The sequence below is a fragment of the Palaemon carinicauda genome, chromosome 5, assembly GCF_036898095.1.
Source record: "Palaemon carinicauda isolate YSFRI2023 chromosome 5, ASM3689809v2, whole genome shotgun sequence".
In the NCBI taxonomy this organism is placed as follows: Eukaryota; Metazoa; Arthropoda; class Malacostraca; order Decapoda; family Palaemonidae; genus Palaemon; species Palaemon carinicauda.
Genome location: NC_090729.1, coordinates 136,392,672 through 136,411,953, shown reverse-complemented (window position 1 = coordinate 136,411,953; position 19,282 = coordinate 136,392,672). Strand labels below are relative to the sequence as shown.

At 37.4% G+C, this 19,282-nt stretch overlaps 1 pseudogene; it reads left to right on the top strand.

The window, feature by feature from the left end:
* The window catches only part of LOC137641158 (myb-like protein D), a 24,850-nt pseudogene extending 6,405 nt beyond the window's left edge, over positions 1 to 18,445 (top strand).
* Positions 18,446 to 19,282: the final 837 nt, after the last annotated feature.

Sequence of the window (19,282 nt, the reverse complement as noted above, 5' to 3'; positions counted from 1 at the left end):
AATTCCTCAAGTAACTCTCCATTCAATATGACTCTCAACCTCGCACCACACTCCCTTATCGTACATCTCATAACCTTATTCTTACCCACATTAACTCTCAACTTCCTTTTCCCACACACCCTTCCAAATTCTGTCACTAATCGGCCAAGCTTCTCTTCCGCGTCTGCAACCAGTACAGTATCATCCGCAACAACAACTGATTTACCTCCCATTCATGGTCATTCTCGTCTACCAGTTTCAATCCTTGTCCAAGAATTCGAGAATTCACCTCTCTCACCACTCCATCAACACACAAGTTAAACAACCACGTCGACATAACACATCCCTGTCTCAGCCCAACTCTCACCGGAAACATATTACTCACTTCATTTCCTATCCTAACACATGCTTTACTACCTTTGTAGAAACTTTTCACAGCTGGCAACAACCTTCGACCAACTCCATATAACCTCATCATATTCCACATTGCTTCCCTATCAACTCTATCATACGCTTTCTCCAGATCCATAAGCGCAACATGCACCTCCTTACCTTTTGCTAAATATTTCTTGCATATCTGCCTAACTGTAAAAATCTGATTCATACAACCCCTACCTCTTCTAAAACCACCCTGTACTTCTAAGATTGCGTTCGCTGTTGTATCCTTAATCCTATTAATCAGTACTCTACCATACACTTTTCCAACTACACTCAACAAACTAATACCCCTTGCATTACAACACTCATGCACATCTCCCTTACCCTTATATAGTGGTACAATACATGCACAAACCCAATCTACTGGTACCATTGACAACACAAAACACATATTAAACAATCTCACCAACCATTCAAGTACAGTCACATCCCCTTCCTTCAACATCTCAGCTCTCACACCATCCATACCATATGCTTTTCCTACACTCGTTTCATCTAGTGCTCTCCTCACTTCCGCTCTTGTAATCTCTCTCTCATTCTCATCTCCCATCACCGGCACCTCAACACCTGCAACAGCAATTATATCTCTCTCCCTATTATCCGCAACATTCTGTAAACTTTCAAATTACTCCGCCCACCTTTTCCTTGTCTCCTCTCCTTTTAACAACCTTCCATTTCCATCTTTCACTGTCTCTTCAATTCTGGAACCAGCACTTCTTTCCAAAACTTCTTCTTATTTTCTTCATATTCTCTTCTTATTCTCTTCATATGAACGACCCAATCCCTGACCCTACCTCAGGTCAGCTGCCCTCTTTGCTTCATTTACCTTGCGCTTTACTTCAACATTTTTCTCTCTATATCTTTCATACTTTTCTAGACTATTACTCTGCAGCCATTCTTCAAAAGCCCTCTTTTTCTCTTCCACTTTTACCTTCACTCATTCATTCCACCATTCACTGCCCCTCCTCGAGCTGCTTCCATCAAACTTCTTGTCATACACATCACTTGCAATCCCAACAAAATTTTATTTTACTAATTTCCATTCCTCCAAATTACCAGTTTCTCTTTCTTTCACTCTGTCATATGCCATTTTCAATCTTTCTTGATATTTACTGTTTACCCCCCTCCCCCCGGTTTTATTAGCTTTTCAACCTTCACTACCTCCCTTTTACATCACCCTACTCTATTCCCAACTCTTTTGCTACAACTAATTTTCCTTCCACCAAAAAATTATTAGACATAACGTTAGCCATACCCCTGAACACGTGCACGTCTTTCAATCTTCCGAACATTCTTTTAGTTATCAACACATAATCCATTAACACCCTTTCTACCACTTCCATTTGCCACTCTTACCCATGTATTCTTATTTTTATCTTTCTTTTGAAAAAGCTAGAACTTATCACCATCTCTTGCTCAACACACATATCTACCAGTCTCTCACCACTCTCATTTTCACCTGGTACGCCATACTTCCTAATGACACCTACCTCTCCAACGTCCACTCTGGCATTTAAGTCACCCATGACAACTATATAATTCCTTCTACTGCATCCTTCTACACACCTAGATAATTCATTCCAGAACTCATTCCGCCCTTCTTCACTTTTCTCAAAACCTAGCCCATATGCACTGACAAAAGCTCAACATTCCCGACCCAACTTAACCCTTATCAACATTAACCTAGATGATATCTCCTTCCATTCCACTACTTTACCTGTCATCCATTCACTTAAAAATAAAGCTGCACCCTCTCTTACTCTTCCCCTTTCAATCCCAGACACTCTACCAGACATTTCACCAAACATCACTTCACCCTTCCCTTTTACCTCTCTCACACAAAGCCAATATATCCATACTTCTATTCCAAAACATACTTCCAATCTCACATCTTGTACTCTCTATCGTACTACATCCACGCACATTCAGACAAACAAAAACTAAAGTGGGGGGAGCAGTCACTCTCCCCCCAGCTACTCCTCTTTAATGTCTCAAAGGATTATAATACAGGAGAGGGAGTTCCCAGCCCACTCGTCCCGTCCCTTCTAGTCGCCTCTTACGACACGCAAGGATACGTTGGCACTATTCCAATTGTTTTTATGTCCCTGTGGGTAAAGGGGGAATAATAATAATAATAATAATAATAATAATAATAATAATAATAATAATAATAATAATGATAATGATAATAATAATAATAATAATAATAATAATAATAATAATAATAATGATAATAATAATGATAATAATAATAATAATAACAATGATAATAATAATAATAATAACAATAATAATATAAATAATAATAATAATTAATAATAATAATAATAATAATAATAATAATAATAATAATGATAAAATGACAATAATAATAATAATAATAATAATAATAATAATAATAATAATAATAATAATATTCCACATTGCTTCCCTATCAACTCTATCATACGCTTTCTCCAGATCCATAAGCGCAACATGCACCTCCTTACCTTTTGCTAAATATTTCTTGCATATCTGCCTAACTGTAAAAATCTGATTCATACAACCCCTACCTCTTCTAAAACCACCCTGTACTTCTAAGATTGCGTTCGCTGTTGTATCCTTAATCCTATTAATCAGTACTCTACCATACACTTTTCCAACTACACTCAACAAACTAATACCCCTTGAATTACAACACTCATGCACATCTCCCTTACCCTTATATAGTGGTACAATACATGCACAAACCCAATCTACTGGTACCATTGACAACACAAAACACATATTAAACAATCTCACCAACCATTCAAGTACAGTCACATCCCCTTCCTTCAACATCTCAGCTCTCACACCATCCATACCATATGCTTTTCCTACACTCGTTTCATCTATTCTAGTGCTCTCCTCACTTCCGCTCTTGTAATCTCTCTCTCATTTTCATCTCCCATCACCGGCACCTCAACACCTGCAACAGCAATTATATCTTTCTCCCTATTATCCGCAACATTCAGTAAACTTTCAAATTACTCCGCCCACCTTTTCCTTGTCTCCTCTCCTTTTAACAACCTTCCATTTCCATCTTTCACTGTCTCTTCAATTCTGGATCCAGCACTTCTTTCCAAAACTTTTTCTTATTCTCTTCATATTCTCTTCTTATTCTCTTCATATGAACGACCCAATCCCTGACCCTACCTCAGGTCAGCTGCCCTTTTTGATTCATTTACCTTGCGCTTTACTTCAACATTTTTCTCTCTATATCTTTCATACTTTTCTAGACTATTACTCTGCAGCCATTCTTCAAAAGCCCTCTTTTTCTCTTCCACTTTTACCTTCACTCCTTCATTCCACCATTCACTGCCCCTCCTCGTGCTGCTTCCGTCAAACTTCTTGTCACACACATCACTTTCAATCCCAACAAAATTTTCTTTTACTAATTTCCACTCCTCCTCTAAATTACCTGTTTCTCTTTCTTTCACTCTGTCATATGCCATTTTCAATCTTTCTTGATATTTACTTTTTACCCCCCTCCCCCCGGTTTTATTAGCTTTTCAACCTTCACTAGCTCCCTTTTACATCACCCTACTCTATTCCCAACTCTTTGGCTACAACTAATTTTCCTTCCACCAAAAAATTATTAGACATACCATTAGCCATACCCCTGAACACGTGCACGTCTTTCAATCTTCCGAACATTCTTTTAGTTATCAACACATAATCCATTAACGCCCTTTCTACCACTTCCATTTGCCACTCTTACCCATGTATACTTATTTTTATCTTTCTTTTTGAAAAAGCTAGAACTTATCACCATCTCTTGCTCAACACATATCTACCAGTCTTTCACCACTCTCATTTTCACCTGGTACGCCATACTTCCTAATGACACCTACCTCTCCAACGTCCACTCTGGCATTCAAGTCACCCATGACAACTATACAATTCCTTCTACCCCTTCCTTCTACACACCTAGATAATTCATTCCAGAACTCATTCCGCCCTTCTTCACTTTTCTCAAAACCTAGCCCATATGCACTGACAAAAGCTCAACATTCCCGACCCAACTTAACCCTTATCAACATTAACCTAGATGATATCTCCTTCTATTCCACTACTTTACCTGTCATCCATTCACTCAAAAATAAAGCCGCACTCTCTCTTACTCTTCCCCTTTCAATCCCAGATACTCTACCAGACATTTCACCAAACATCACTTCACCCTTCCCTTTTACCTCTCTCACACAAAGCCAATATATCCATACTTCTATTCCAAAACATACTTCCAATCTCACATCTTGTACTCTCTATCGTACTACATCCATGCATATTTAGACAAACAAAAACTAAAGTGGGGGGAGCAGTCACTCTCCCCCCAGCTCCTACTCTTTGATGTCTCAAAGGATTATAATACAGGAGAGGGAGTTCCCAGCCCACTCGTCCCGTCCCTTCTAGTCGCCTCTTACGACACGCAAAGATACGTTGGCACTATTCTAATTGTTTTTATGTCCCTGCGGGTAAAGGGGGCATAATAATAATAATAAAAATAATAATAATAACAATAATAATAATAATAATAATAATATTAATAATAATAATAATAATAATAATAATGATAATAATAATAATAATAATACTAATAATAATAATAATAATAATAATAACAATAATAATAATAATAATAATAATAATAATAATAATACTTTTAATAATAATAATAACAATAATAATATTAATGATAATAATAATAATTATAAAGATAATAATAATAATAATAATAATAACAATAATAATATTAATAATAATAATAATAATAATAAAAAATAATAATAAAATGATAATAATAATAATAATAATAATAATAATAATAATAATAATAATAATAATAATAATATTCCACATTGCTTCCCTATCAACTCTATCATACGCTTTCTCCAGATCCATAAGCGCAACATGCACCTCCTTACCTTTTGCTAATTATTTCTTGCATATCTGCCTAACTGTAAAAATCTGATTCATACAACCCCTACCTCTTCTAAAACCACCCTGTACTTCTAAGATTGCGTTTGCTGTTGTATCCTTAATCCTATTAATCAGTACTCTACCATACACTTTTCCAACTACACTCAACAAACTAATACCCCTTAAATTACAACACTCATGCACATCTCCCTTACCCTTATATAGTGGTACAATACATGCACAAACCCAATCTACTGGTACCATTGACAACACAAAACACATATTAAACAATCTCACCAACCATTCAAGTACAGTCACATCCCCTTCCTTCAACATCTCAGCTCTCACACCATCCATACCATATGCTTTTCCTACACTCGTTTCATCTAGTGCTCTCCTCACTTCCGCTCTTGTAATCTCTCTCTCATTCTCATCTCCCATCACCGGCACCTCAACACCTGCAACAGCAATTATATCTTTCTCCCTATTATCCGCAACATTCAGTAAACTTTCAAATTACTCCGCCCACCTTTTCCTTGTCTCCTCTCCTTTTAACAACCTTCCATTTCCATCTTTCACTGTCTCTTCAATTCTGGAACCAGCACTTCTTTCCAAAACTTCTTCTTATTTTCTTCATATTCTCTTCTTATTCTCTTCATATGAACGACCCAATCCCTAACCCTACCTCAGGTCAGCTGCCCTCTTTGCTTCATTTACCTTGTGCTTTACTTCAACATTTTTCTCTCTATATCTTTCATACTTTTCTAGACTATTACTCTGCAGCCATTCTTCAAAAGCCCTCTTTTTCTCTTCCACTTTTACCTTCACTCCTTCATTCCACCATTCACTGCCCTTCCTCGAGCTGCTTCCGTCAAACTTCTTGTCACACACATCACTTGCAATCCCAACAAAATTTTCTTTTACTAATTTCCATTCCTCCTCTAAATTACCAGTTTCTCTTTCTTTCACTCTGTCATATGCCATTTTCAATCTTTCTTGATATTTACTTTTTACAACCCCCCCTCCCCCCCGGTTTTATGAGCTTTTCAACATTCACTAGCTCCCTTTTACATCCCCTTTCTCTATTCCCAATTCTTTTGCTACAACTAATTTTCCTTCCACCAAAAAATTATTAGACATAACGTTAGCCATACCCCTGAACACGTGAACGTCTTTCAATCTTCCGAACATTCTTTTAGTTATCAACACATAATCCATTAACACCCTTTCTACCACTTCCATTTGCCACTCTTACCAATGTATACTTATTTTTATCTTTCTTTTGAAAAAGCTAGAACTTATCACCATCTCTTGCTCAACACACATATCTACCGGTCTCTCACCACTCTCATTTTCACCTGGTACGCCATACTTCCTAATAACACCTACCTCTCCAACGTCCACTCTGGCATTTAAGTCACCCATGACAACTATATAATTCCTTCTACCCCATCCTTCTACACACCTAGATAATTCATTCCAGAACTCATTCTGCCCTTCTTCACTTTTCTCAAAACCTAGCCCATATGCACTGACTAAAGCTCAACATTCCAGACCCAACTTTACCCTTATCAACGTTAACCTAGATGATATCTCCTTCCATTCCACTACTTTACCTGTCATCCATTCACTCAAAAATAAAGCTGCACCCTCTCTTACTCTTCCCCTTTCAATCCCAGACACTCTACCAGACATTTAACCAAACATCACTTCACCCTTCCCTTTTACCTCTCTCACACAAAGCCAATATATCCATACTTCTATTCCAAAACATACTTCCAATCTCACATCTTGTACTCTCTATCGTACTACATCCACGCACATTCAGACAAACAAAAACTAAAGTGGGGGGAGCAGTCACTCTCCCCCCAGCTACTCCTCTTTAATGTCTCAAAGGATTATAATACAGGAGAGGGGGTTCCCAGCCCACTCGTCCCGTCCCTTTTAGTCGCCTCTTACGACACGCAAGGATACGTTGGCACTATTCCAATTGTTTTTATGTCCCTGCGGGTAAAGGGGGAATAATAATAATAACAATAATAATAATAATAATAATAATAACAATAATAAAAATAATAATAATAATAATAATAATAATAATAATAATAATAATAATAATAATAATAATAATAATAATAATAATAATAATAATAATATTCCACATTGCTTCCCTATCAACTCTATCATACGCTTTCTCCAGATCCATAAGCGCAACATGCACCTCCTTACCTTTTGCTAAATATTTCTTGCATATCTGCCTAACTGTAAAAATCTGATTCATACAACCCCTACCTCTTCTAAAACCACCCTGTACTTCTAAGATTGCGTTCGCTGTTGTATCCTTAATCCTATTAATCAGTACTCTACCATACACTTTTCCAACTACACTCAACAAACTAATACCCCTTGAATTACAACACTCATGCACATCTCCCTTACCCTTATATAGTGGTACAATACATGCACAAACCCAATCTACTGGTACCATTGACAACACAAAACACATATTAAACAATCTCACCAACCATTCAAGTACAGTCACATCCCCTTCCTTCAACATCTCAGCTCTCACACCATACATACCAGATGCTTTTCCTACACTCGTTTCATCTAGTGCTCTCCTCACTTCCGCTCTTGTAATCTCTCTCTCATTCTCATCTCCCATCACCGGCACCTCAACACCTGCAACAGCAATTATATCTTTCTCCCTATTATCCGCAACATTCAGTAAACTTTCAAATTACTCCGCCCACCTTTTCCTTGTCTCCTCTCCTTTTAACAACCTTCCATTTCCATCTTTCACTGTCTCTTCAATTCTGGATCCAGCACTTCTTTCCAAAACTTTTTCTTATTCTCTTCATATTCTCTTCTTATTCTCTTCATATGAACGACCCAATCCCTGACCCTACCTCAGGTCAGCTGCCCTTTTTGATTCATTTACCTTGCGCTTTACTTCAACATTTTTCTCTCTATATCTTTCATACTTTTCTAGACTATTACTCTGCAGCCATTCTTCAAAAGCCCTCTTTTTCTCTTCCACTTTTACCTTCACTCCTTCATTCCACCATTCACTGCCCTTCCTCGAGCTGCTTCCGTCAAACTTCTTGTCACACACATCACTTGCAATCCCAACAAAATTTTCTTTTACTAATTTCCACTCCTCCTCTAAATTACCAGTTTCTCTTTCTTTCACTCTGTCATATGCCATTTTCAATCTTTCTTGATATTTACTGTTTACCCCCCCCCCCCCCCCCGGTTTTATGAGCTTTTCAACCTCCACTAGCTCCCTTTTACATCACCCTACTCTATTCCCAACTCTTTTGCTACAACTAATTTTCCTTCCACCAAAAAATTATTAGACATAACGTTAGCCATACCCCTGAACACGTGAACGTCTTTCAATCTTCCAAACATTCTTTTAGTTATCAACACAATCCATTAACACCCTTTCTACCACTTCCATTTGCCACTCTTACCCATGTATACTTATTTTTATCTTTCTTTTGAAAAAGCTAGAACTTATCACCATCTCTTGCTCAACACACATATCTACCAGTCTCTCACCACTATCATTTTCACCTGGTACGCCATACTTCCTAATGACACCTACCTCTCCAACGTCCACTCTGGCATTTAAGTCACCCATGACAACTATATAATTCCTTCTACCCCATCCTTCTACACACCTAGATAATTCATTCCAGAACTCATTCTGCCCTTCTTCACTTTCCTCAAAACCTAGCCCATATGCACTGACAAAAGCTCAACATTCCCGACCCAACTTAACCCTTATCAACATTAACCTAGATGATATCTCCTTCCATTCCACTACTTTACCTGTCATCCATTCACTCAAAAATAAAGCTGCACCCTCTCTTACTCTTCCCCTTTCAATCCCAGACACTCTACCAGACATTTCACCAAACATCACTTCACCCTTCCCTTTTACCTCTCTCACACAAAGCCAATATATCCATACTTCTATTCCAAAACATACTTCCAATCTCACATCTTGTACTCTCTATCGTACTACATCCACGTACATTCAGACAAACAAAAACTAAAGTGGGGGGAGCAGTCACTCTCCCCCCAGCTACTCCTCTTTAATGTCTCAAAGGATTATAATACAGGAAAGGGGGTTCCCAGCCCACTCGTCCCGTCCCTTCTAGTCGCCTCTTACGACACGCAAGGATACGTTGGCACTATTCCAATTGTTTTTATGTCCCTGCGGGTAAAGGGGGAATAATGGTAATAATAATAATAATAAAAATAATAATAATAATAATAATTAATAATAATTATAATAATAATAATAATAATAATAATAATAATAATATTCCACATTTCTTCCCTATCAACTCTATCATACGCTTTCTCCAGATCCATAAGCGCAACATGCACCTCCTTACCTTTTGCTAATTATTTCTTGCATATCTGCCTAACTGTAAAAATCTGATTCATACAACCCCTACCTCTTCTAAAACCACCCTGTACTTCTAAGATTGCGTTTGCTGTTGTATCCTTAATCCTATTAATCAGTACTCTACCATACACTTTTCCAACTACACTCAACAAACTAATACCCCTTAAATTACAACACTCATGCACATCTCCCTTACCCTTATATAGTGGTACAATACATGCACAAACCCAATCTACTGGTACCATTGACAACACAAAACACATATTAAACAATCTCACCAACCATTCAAGTACAGTCACATCCCCTTCCTTCAACATCTCAGCTCTCACACCATCCATACCATATGCTTTTCCTACACTCGTTTCATCTAGTGCTCTCCTCACTTCCGCTCTTGTAATCTCTCTCTCATTCTCATCTCCCATCACCGGCACCTCAACACCTGCAACAGCAATTATATCTTTCTCCCTATTATCCGCAACATTCAGTAAACTTTCAAATTACTCCGCCCACCTTTTCCTTGTCTCCTCTCCTTTTAACAACCTTCCATTTCCATCTTTCACTGTCTCTTCAATTCTGGAACCAGCACTTCTTTCCAAAACTTCTTCTTATTTTCTTCATATTCTCTTCTTATTCTCTTCATATGAACGACCCAATCCCTAACCCTACCTCAGGTCAGCTGCCCTCTTTGCTTCATTTACCTTGTGCTTTACTTCAACATTTTTCTCTCTATATCTTTCATACTTTTCTAGACTATTACTCTGCAGCCATTCTTCAAAAGCCCTCTTTTTCTCTTCCACTTTTACCTTCACTCCTTCATTCCACCATTCACTGCCCTTCCTCGAGCTGCTTCCGTCAAACTTCTTGTCACACACATCACTTGCAATCCCAACAAAATTTTCTTTTACTAATTTCCATTCCTCCTCTAAATTACCAGTTTCTCTTTCTTTCACTCTGTCATATGCCATTTTCAATCTTTCTTGATATTTACTTTTTACAACCCCCCTCCCCCCCGGTTTTATGAGCTTTTCAACCTTCACTAGCTCCCTTTTACATCCCCCTTCTCTATTCCCAACTCTTTTGCTACAACTAATTTTCCTTCCACCAAAAAATTATTAGACATAACGTTAGCCATACCCCTGAACACGTGAACGTCTTTCAATCTTCCGAATATTCTTTTAGTTATCAACACATAATCCATTAACACCCTTTCTACCACTTCCATTTGCCACTCTTACCCATGTATACTTATTTTTATCTTTCTTTTGAAAAAGCTAGAACTTATCACCATCTCTTGCTCAACACACATATCTACCGGTCTCTCACCACTCTCATTTTCACCTGGTACGCCATACTTCCTAATAACACCTACCTCTCCAACGTCCACTCTGGCATTTAAGTCACCCATGACAACTATATAATTCCTTCTACCCCATCCTTCTACACACCTAGATAATTCATTCCAGAACTCATTCCGCCCTTCTTCACTTTTCTCAAAACCTAGCCCATATGCACTGACTAAAGCTCAACATTCCAGACCCAACTTTACCCTTATCAACGTTAACCTAGATGATATCTCCTTCCATTCCACTACTTTACCTGTCATCCATTCACTCAAAAATAAAGCTGCACCCTCTCTTACTCTTCCCCTTTCAATCCCAGACACTCTACCAGACATTTCACCAAACATCACTTCACCCTTCCCTTTTACCTCTCTCACACAAAGCCAATATATCCATACTTCTATTCCAAAACATACTTCCAATCTCACATCTTGTACTCTCTATCGTACTACATCCACGCACATTCAGACAAACAAAAACTAAAGTGGGGGGAGCAGTCACTCTCCCCCCAACTACTCCTCTTTAATGTCTCAAAGGATTATAATACAGGAGAGGGGGTTCCTAGCCCACTCGTCCCGTCCCTTTTAGTCGCCTCTTACGACACGCAAGGATACGTTGGCACTATTCCAATTGTTTTTATGTCCCTGCGGGTAAAGGGGGAATAATAATAATAATAATAATAATAATAATAATAATAATAATAACAATAATAAAAATAATAATAATAATAATAATAATAATAATAATAACAATAATAATAATAATAATAATAATAATAATAATAATAATATTCCACATTGCTTCCCTATCAACTCTATCATACGCTCTCTCCAGATCCATAAGCGCAACATGCACCTCCTTACCTTTTGCTAAATATTTCTTGCATATCTGCCTAACTGTAAAAATCTGATTCATACAACCCCTACCTCTTCTAAAACCACCCTGTACTTCTAAGATTGCGTTCGCTGTTGTATCCTTAATCCTATTAATCAGTACTCTACCATACACTTTTCCAACTACACTCAACAAACTAATACCCCTTGAATTACAACACTCATGCACATCTCCCTTACCCTTATATAGTGGTACAATACATGCACAAACCCAATCTACTGGTACCATTGACAACACAAAACACATATTAAACAATCTCACCAACCATTCAAGTACAGTCACATCCCCTTCCTTCAACATCTTAGCTCTCACACCATACATACCAGAGGCTTTTCCTACACTCGTTTCATCTAGTGCTCTCCTCACTTCCGCTCTTGTAATCTCTCTCTCATTCTCATCTCCCATCACCGGCACCTCAACACCTGCAACAGCAATTATATCTTTCTCCCTATTATCCGCAACATTCAGTAAACTTTCAAATTACTCCGCCCACCTTTTCCTTGTCTCCTCTCCTTTTAACAACCTTCCATTTCCATCTTTCACTGTCTCTTCAATTCTGGATCCAGCACTTCTTTCCAAAACTTTTTCTTATTCTCTTCATATTCTCTTCTTATTCTCTTCATATGAACGACCCAATCCCTGACCCTACCTCAGGTCAGCTGCCCTTTTTGATTCATTTACCTTGCGCTTTACTTCAACATTTTTCTCTCTATATCTTTCATACTTTTCTAGACTATTACTCTGCAGCCATTCTTCAAAAGCCCTCTTTTTCTCTTCCACTTTTACCTTCACTCCTTCATTCCACCATTCACTGCCCTTCCTCGTGCTGCTTCCGTCAAACTTCTTGTCACACACATCACTTGCAATCCCAACAAAATTTTCTTTTACTAATTTCCACTCCTCCTCTAAATTACCTGTTTCTCTTTCTTTCACTCTGTCATATGCCATTTTCAATCTTTCTTGATATTTACTGTTTACCCCCCTCCCCCCGGTTTTATTAGCTTTTCAACCTTCACTAGCTCCCTTTTACATCACCCAACTCTATTCCCAACTCTTTTGCTACAACTAATTTTCCTTCCACCAAAAAATTATTAGACATACCATTAGCCATACCCCTGAACACGTGAACGTCTTTCAATCTTCCGAACATTCTTTTAGTTATCAACACATAATCCATTAACACCCTTTCTACCACTTCCATTTGCCACTCTTACCCCTGTATACTTATTTTTATCTTTCTTTTTGAAAAAGCTAGAACTTATCACCATCTCTTGCTCAACACATATCTACCAGTCTCTCACCACTCTCATTTTCACCTGGTACGCCCTACTTCCTAATGACACCTACCTCTCCAACGTCCACTCTGGCATTCAAGTCACCCATGACAACTATATAATTCCTTCTACCGCATCCTTCTACACACCTAGATAATTCATTCCAGAACTCATTCCGCCCTTCTTCACTTTTCTCAAAACCTAGCCCATATGCACTGACTAAAGCTCAACATTCCAGACCCAACTTTACCCTTATCAACATTAACCTAGATGATATCTCCTTCCATTCCACTACTTTACCTGTCATCCATTCACTCAAAAATAAAGCCGCACCCTCTCTTACTCTTCCCCTTTCAATCCCAGACACTCTACCAGACATTTCACCAAATATCACTTCGCCCTTCCCTTTTACCTCTCTCACACAAAGCCAATATATCCATACTTCTATTCCAAAACATACCTCCAATCTCACATCTTGTACTCTCTATCGTACTACATCCATGCACATTCAGACAAACAAAAACTAAAGGGGGGGGAGCAGTCGCTCTCCCCCCAGCTCCTCCTCTTTGATGTCTCAAAGGATTATAATACAGGAGAGGGAGTTCCCAGCCCACTCGTCCCGTCCCTTCTAGTCACCTCTTACGACACGCAAGGATACGTTGGCACTATTCTAATTGTTTTTATGTCCCTGCGGGTAAAGGGGGCATAATAATAATAATAAAAATAATAATAATAACAATAATAATAATATTAATAATAATAATAATAATATTAATAATAATAATAATAATAATAGTGATAATAATAATAATAATATTACTAATAATAATAATAATAATAATAATAACAATAATAATAATAATAATAATAATGATACTTTTAATAATAATAATAACAATAATAATATTAATGATAATAATAATAATAATAATAATGATAATATTAATAATAATAATAATAATAATAATAATAACAATAATAATAATAATATTAATAATAATAATAATAATAAAAAATAATAATAAAATGATAATAATAATAATAATAATAATAATAATAATAATAATAATATTCCACATTGCTTCCCTATCAACTCTATCATACTCTTTCTCCAGATCCATAAGCGCAACATGCACCTCCTTACCTTTTGCTAAATATTTCTTGCATATCTGCCTAACTGTAAAAATCTGATTCATACAACCCCTACCTCTTCTAAAACCACCCTGTACTTCTAAGATTGCGTTTGCTGTTGTATCCTTAATCCTATTAATCAGTACTCTACCATACACTTTTCCAACTACACTCAACAAACTAATACCCCTTGAATTACAACACTCATGCACATCTCCCTTACCCTTATATAGTGGTACAATACATGCACAAACCCAATCTACTGGTACCATTGACAACACAAAACACATATTAAACAATCTCACCAACCATTCAAGTACAGTCACATCCCCTTCCTTCAACATCTCAGCTCTCACACTATCCATACCAGATGCTTTTCCTACACTCGTTTCATCTAGTGCTCTCCGCACTTCCTATTGTGTAATATCTCTCTCATTCTCATCTCCCATCACCGGCACCTCAACACCTGCAACAGCAATTATATCTTTCTCCCTTTTATTCTCAACATTCTGTAAACTTTCAAATTACTCCGCCCACCTTTTCCTTGTCTCCTCTCCTTTTAACAACCTTCCATTTCCATCTTTCACTGTCTCTTCAATTCTGGAACCAGCACTTCTTTCCAAAACTTTTTCTTACTCTCTTCATATTCTCTTCTTATTCTCTTCATATGAACGACCCAATCCCTGACCCTACCTCAGGTTAGTTGCCCTCTTTGCTTCATTTACCTTGCGCTTTACTTCAACATTTTTCTCTCTATATCTTTCATACTTTTCTAGACTATTACTCTGCAGCCATTCTTCAAAAGCCCTCTTTTTCTCTTCTACTTTTACCTTCACTCCTTCATTCCACCATTCACTGCCCTTCCTCGAGCTGCTTCCGTCAAACTTCTTGTCACACACATCACTTGCAATCCCAACAAAATTTTCTTTCACTAACTTCCACTCCTCCTCTAAATTACCAGTTTCTCTTTCTTTCACTCTGTCATATGCCATTTTCAATCTTTGTGGTTATTTACTTTTTACCCCCCCCCCCCCCGGTTTTATTAGCTTTTCAACCTTCACTAGCTCCCTTTTACATCACCCTACTCTATTCCCAACTTTTTTGCTACAATCAATTTTCCTTCCACCAAAAAATTATTAGACATACCGTTAGCCATACCCCTGAACACGTGCACGTCTTTCAATCTTCCGAACATTCTTTTAGTTATCAACACATAATCCATTAACGCCCATTCTACCACTTCCATTTGCCACTCTTACCCATGTATACTTATTTTTATCTTTCTTTTTGAAAAAGCTAGAACTTATCACCATCTCTTGCTCAACAAACATATCTACCAGTCTCTCACCACTCTCATTTTCACCTGGTACGCCATACCTCCCAATGACACCCTTCTACCTCTCCAGCGTCCACTCTAGCATTTAAGTCACCCATGACAACTATATAATTCCTTCTACCCAGTCCTTTTATACACCTAGAAAATTCATTCCAGAACTCATTCCGCTCTTCTTCACTTTTCTCAAAACCTAGCCCATACGCACTGACAAAAGCCCAACATTCCCGACCCAACTTAACCCTTATCAACATTAACCTAGATGATATCTCCTTCCATTCCACTACTTTACCTGTCATCCATTCACTCAAAAATAAAGCCGCACCCTCTCTTACTCTTCCCCTTTCAATCCCAGACACTCTACCAGACATTTCACCAAATATCACTTCGCCCTTCCCTTTTACCTCTCTCACACAAAGCCAATATATCCATACTTCTATTCCAAAACATACTTCCAATCTCACATCTTGTACTCTCTATCGTACTACATCCATGCACATTCAGACAAACAAAAACTAAAGTGGGGGGAGCAGTCACTCTCCCCCCAGCTCCTCCTCTTTGATGTCTCAAAGGATTATAATACAGGAGAGGGAGTTCCCAGCCCACTCGTCCCGTCCCTTCTAGTCACCTCTTATGACACGCAAGGATACGTTGGCACTATTCTAATTGTTTTTATGTCCCTGCGGGTAAAGGGGGCATAATAATAATAATAATAATAATAATAATAATAATTGTCATGGAATTTCATAATGTTAGTAACATCATCTATTGACTGGATTTGATGTTACAGTATTTGCGAAGTTTCTGTTAACGATTTTGTCCTTGTATTTTTCAGTTCCATAATAGACTTGGAAAAATGAATTTTGTATTTTCTTTAGTCACGTTATAATCACCTAGCTGTGCAGTAAGTGGATTAACTGCCTGTGTTTTTGCGGAATATTGTTATATCAGTATTTGTGAAATGTTTATCTTTAAAATTTTTATGTCTTTAAAAGTGTATTTAAAATTGTCTATAAGCGCATATTTAATTAAAACTCTTTACGAATTAAGTTTTTAATCATAAGTGTAGTTAAATTTTATAAGGTATGTTTCTTCCCTTTTGTTTTCAACTAGGGTGATCCTCGGCCCTTGGGGAAACAGTGCATAACCTTAAACAATCCCGGAGCAATTACTACACGTTTTGGAAATACTTGAACTATTATCACAGGTTCCCGTTGTTACATTGAAGCATACGTTATATAAGTGACTGAATCTGAAATTCAAATTGGTGTATTATCTAGCATATGATAAATGTCATAGAGACCCATGAACAGTGACTTGTGTTATGTACTGTGTTGTAAGGTTTATTTTTCTTGAGCAATTGCTGAGGTATTTATTCGTAACAAGACATTTGGTGATTTATTTTGGTAATTGATATTAAAAGGGTGTCAGACAGATGAGTTACTTAATATTTTTTATTCGTTATTTATTTCCTTATTTCAATAATCTATCGTTTAATTTCATAATCCACAGTGGTGTTAATATATTAAAATTTGTAATTAAACATTATTTCAAAATTTCTGAATTTGTTTTACCATACCTAATCACAAATAAGCAGTATTATCTTTATCAGGGAAAAACGTCTTCGGAATTCCCAGACATTAAGTGGTGTGCTCACCAGGGATAATTTAAATATTTCCTTGTTAATAGTGGCCTGCGTTACTTTGTGATTGGTTTTGTGATAGTAATTTATTTTCTATTACAACATATAAAAGTGCAATTAATTGGAGTGGGGAAATTTTATTTTGAGTATGTGGGGCATTTTAAGAATTCGGCTGGAAAGTCGCAAGTGGGAGACTTCCGATAGCAGTTAAATGTAAACCGAATTCTTGAAACAGTGGCCGGTAACATAGTTGTTACCTAAGAGTCCAGCTAACTCTAGAGATATACTGGCTTGACAATTCTAAAGTTATTGTTCCGTACTTTATTTTTATTTTTATTAAAACTTTATTGTTGAATCTCGATGCTTGGTGAATGGTTACTGTTATGTAATGGAAGTGTGTGATTGTCCTTTATTCATAATAATTATATCTAGTACAATTCAGTTTCTGCTTATTGTCATTGTGTAACAGGTATCTTTAATATTTCTTAAATAAAGTTGCTTGTAGGCAATTGTTAAAGACTGGATATTGTAAAATGGAATCTTATAAATTCTGGAAGGATGAATGTTTGTCCATGGGACTCTCAGATGAAGCTCTTTTGAACTTTATAGAGAAGAAAATCAATGATAGTGATAAGCGCGATACATGCTGAAAGAGAAGAACGGGCTCTGAAGATTAAATTCGAAGAAAATGATAAGCAGAGGGCACATGAACTTGATTTGCAAACATCTAACCCTAGCCATGTGACAGTTGCTGTGGATACTAATAGATCTCTTCCTTTTTGTGATACTTCCGATATCACCACCTACCTAGTAAGGTTTGAAAAGGTAGCAGTTTCTCTCAACTGGGAGCAGAACTCTTGGTCAATTCAGTTGGCATCACTTTTAAGAGGTAAGGCATTAGATATCTACGCGTTGCTCTCAGATGATGTTACGAGTGACTATGCATCATTGAAGGAAGGTCTTTTGAAAGGATTCAAGAAGACTAGTGAGTGGTACAGGACAGCATTTAAAACTGCAAAAATGGATTCCAAGAGCACATATGAACAATATTGAATATATTATTTCGAAATTTTGACTTGTGGATAAATAGTCTAAGGATAACGAAAGACTACGAAGATTTGAGAAACATTATAGTCTGTGATCAGTTCATGTCTACTTTACCTAAGGAAATGCGTCTTTTCCTTAAGGAGCGTAAACCTAGAACTCCAGAGGATTATTCATCATTGGCAGACACATATGCTTCAGCACACAAGTGTTATCCTAAGGATGAGCAGAAGTCCTTTAGGCACAATGCAAATGTATCTAGTTCCAGTGACAAAATCAGTATGAGTGAGAAACCAGAGAAAACTAATTAGGCACGTCCTGGTAAGATTTCATGTAACGGTTGTGGTCAGAGTGGACATATTTCAAGAAACTGTCCTAACAAGAATTCAATTTCTTGTCCAATTTCTCAATTTTACAGACAATTCTCTTTTCTGGGTTGCTACATTCAGCTAGCAAGTCGGTGAAGTTCATCAGGTGGGTGAAGAATACAATTCAGGTAAAGACTCAATGTAATTGACACAAGTACAAGTAATACTCGAAAATTACAACAGGGCAAAAATCAGGAGTAAATCGCGACGCGTTTCGGAACTGCTTGCTCCGTCTTCAGGCGGGAAGTGAGGCTGTGGCTGGATCTGGGGCCTTATATATCCCGGCGCTGGTTCGTAGAAAGGGGCCTCGAATTTTGATTGGTTGAGCGGAGGGTATAGGATCGGGTGATTGAGGTAAGACAAGCTCGGCTCGGCCTCCCAGGCTGAGAGGTAGGAAGGAATCCTGAATCCTGATTGGTCAGGATGCGCGCAGAGCCAGCCAAAAAGTCAGGCAAGCTCCTCTCTCGCTCAGTGGACT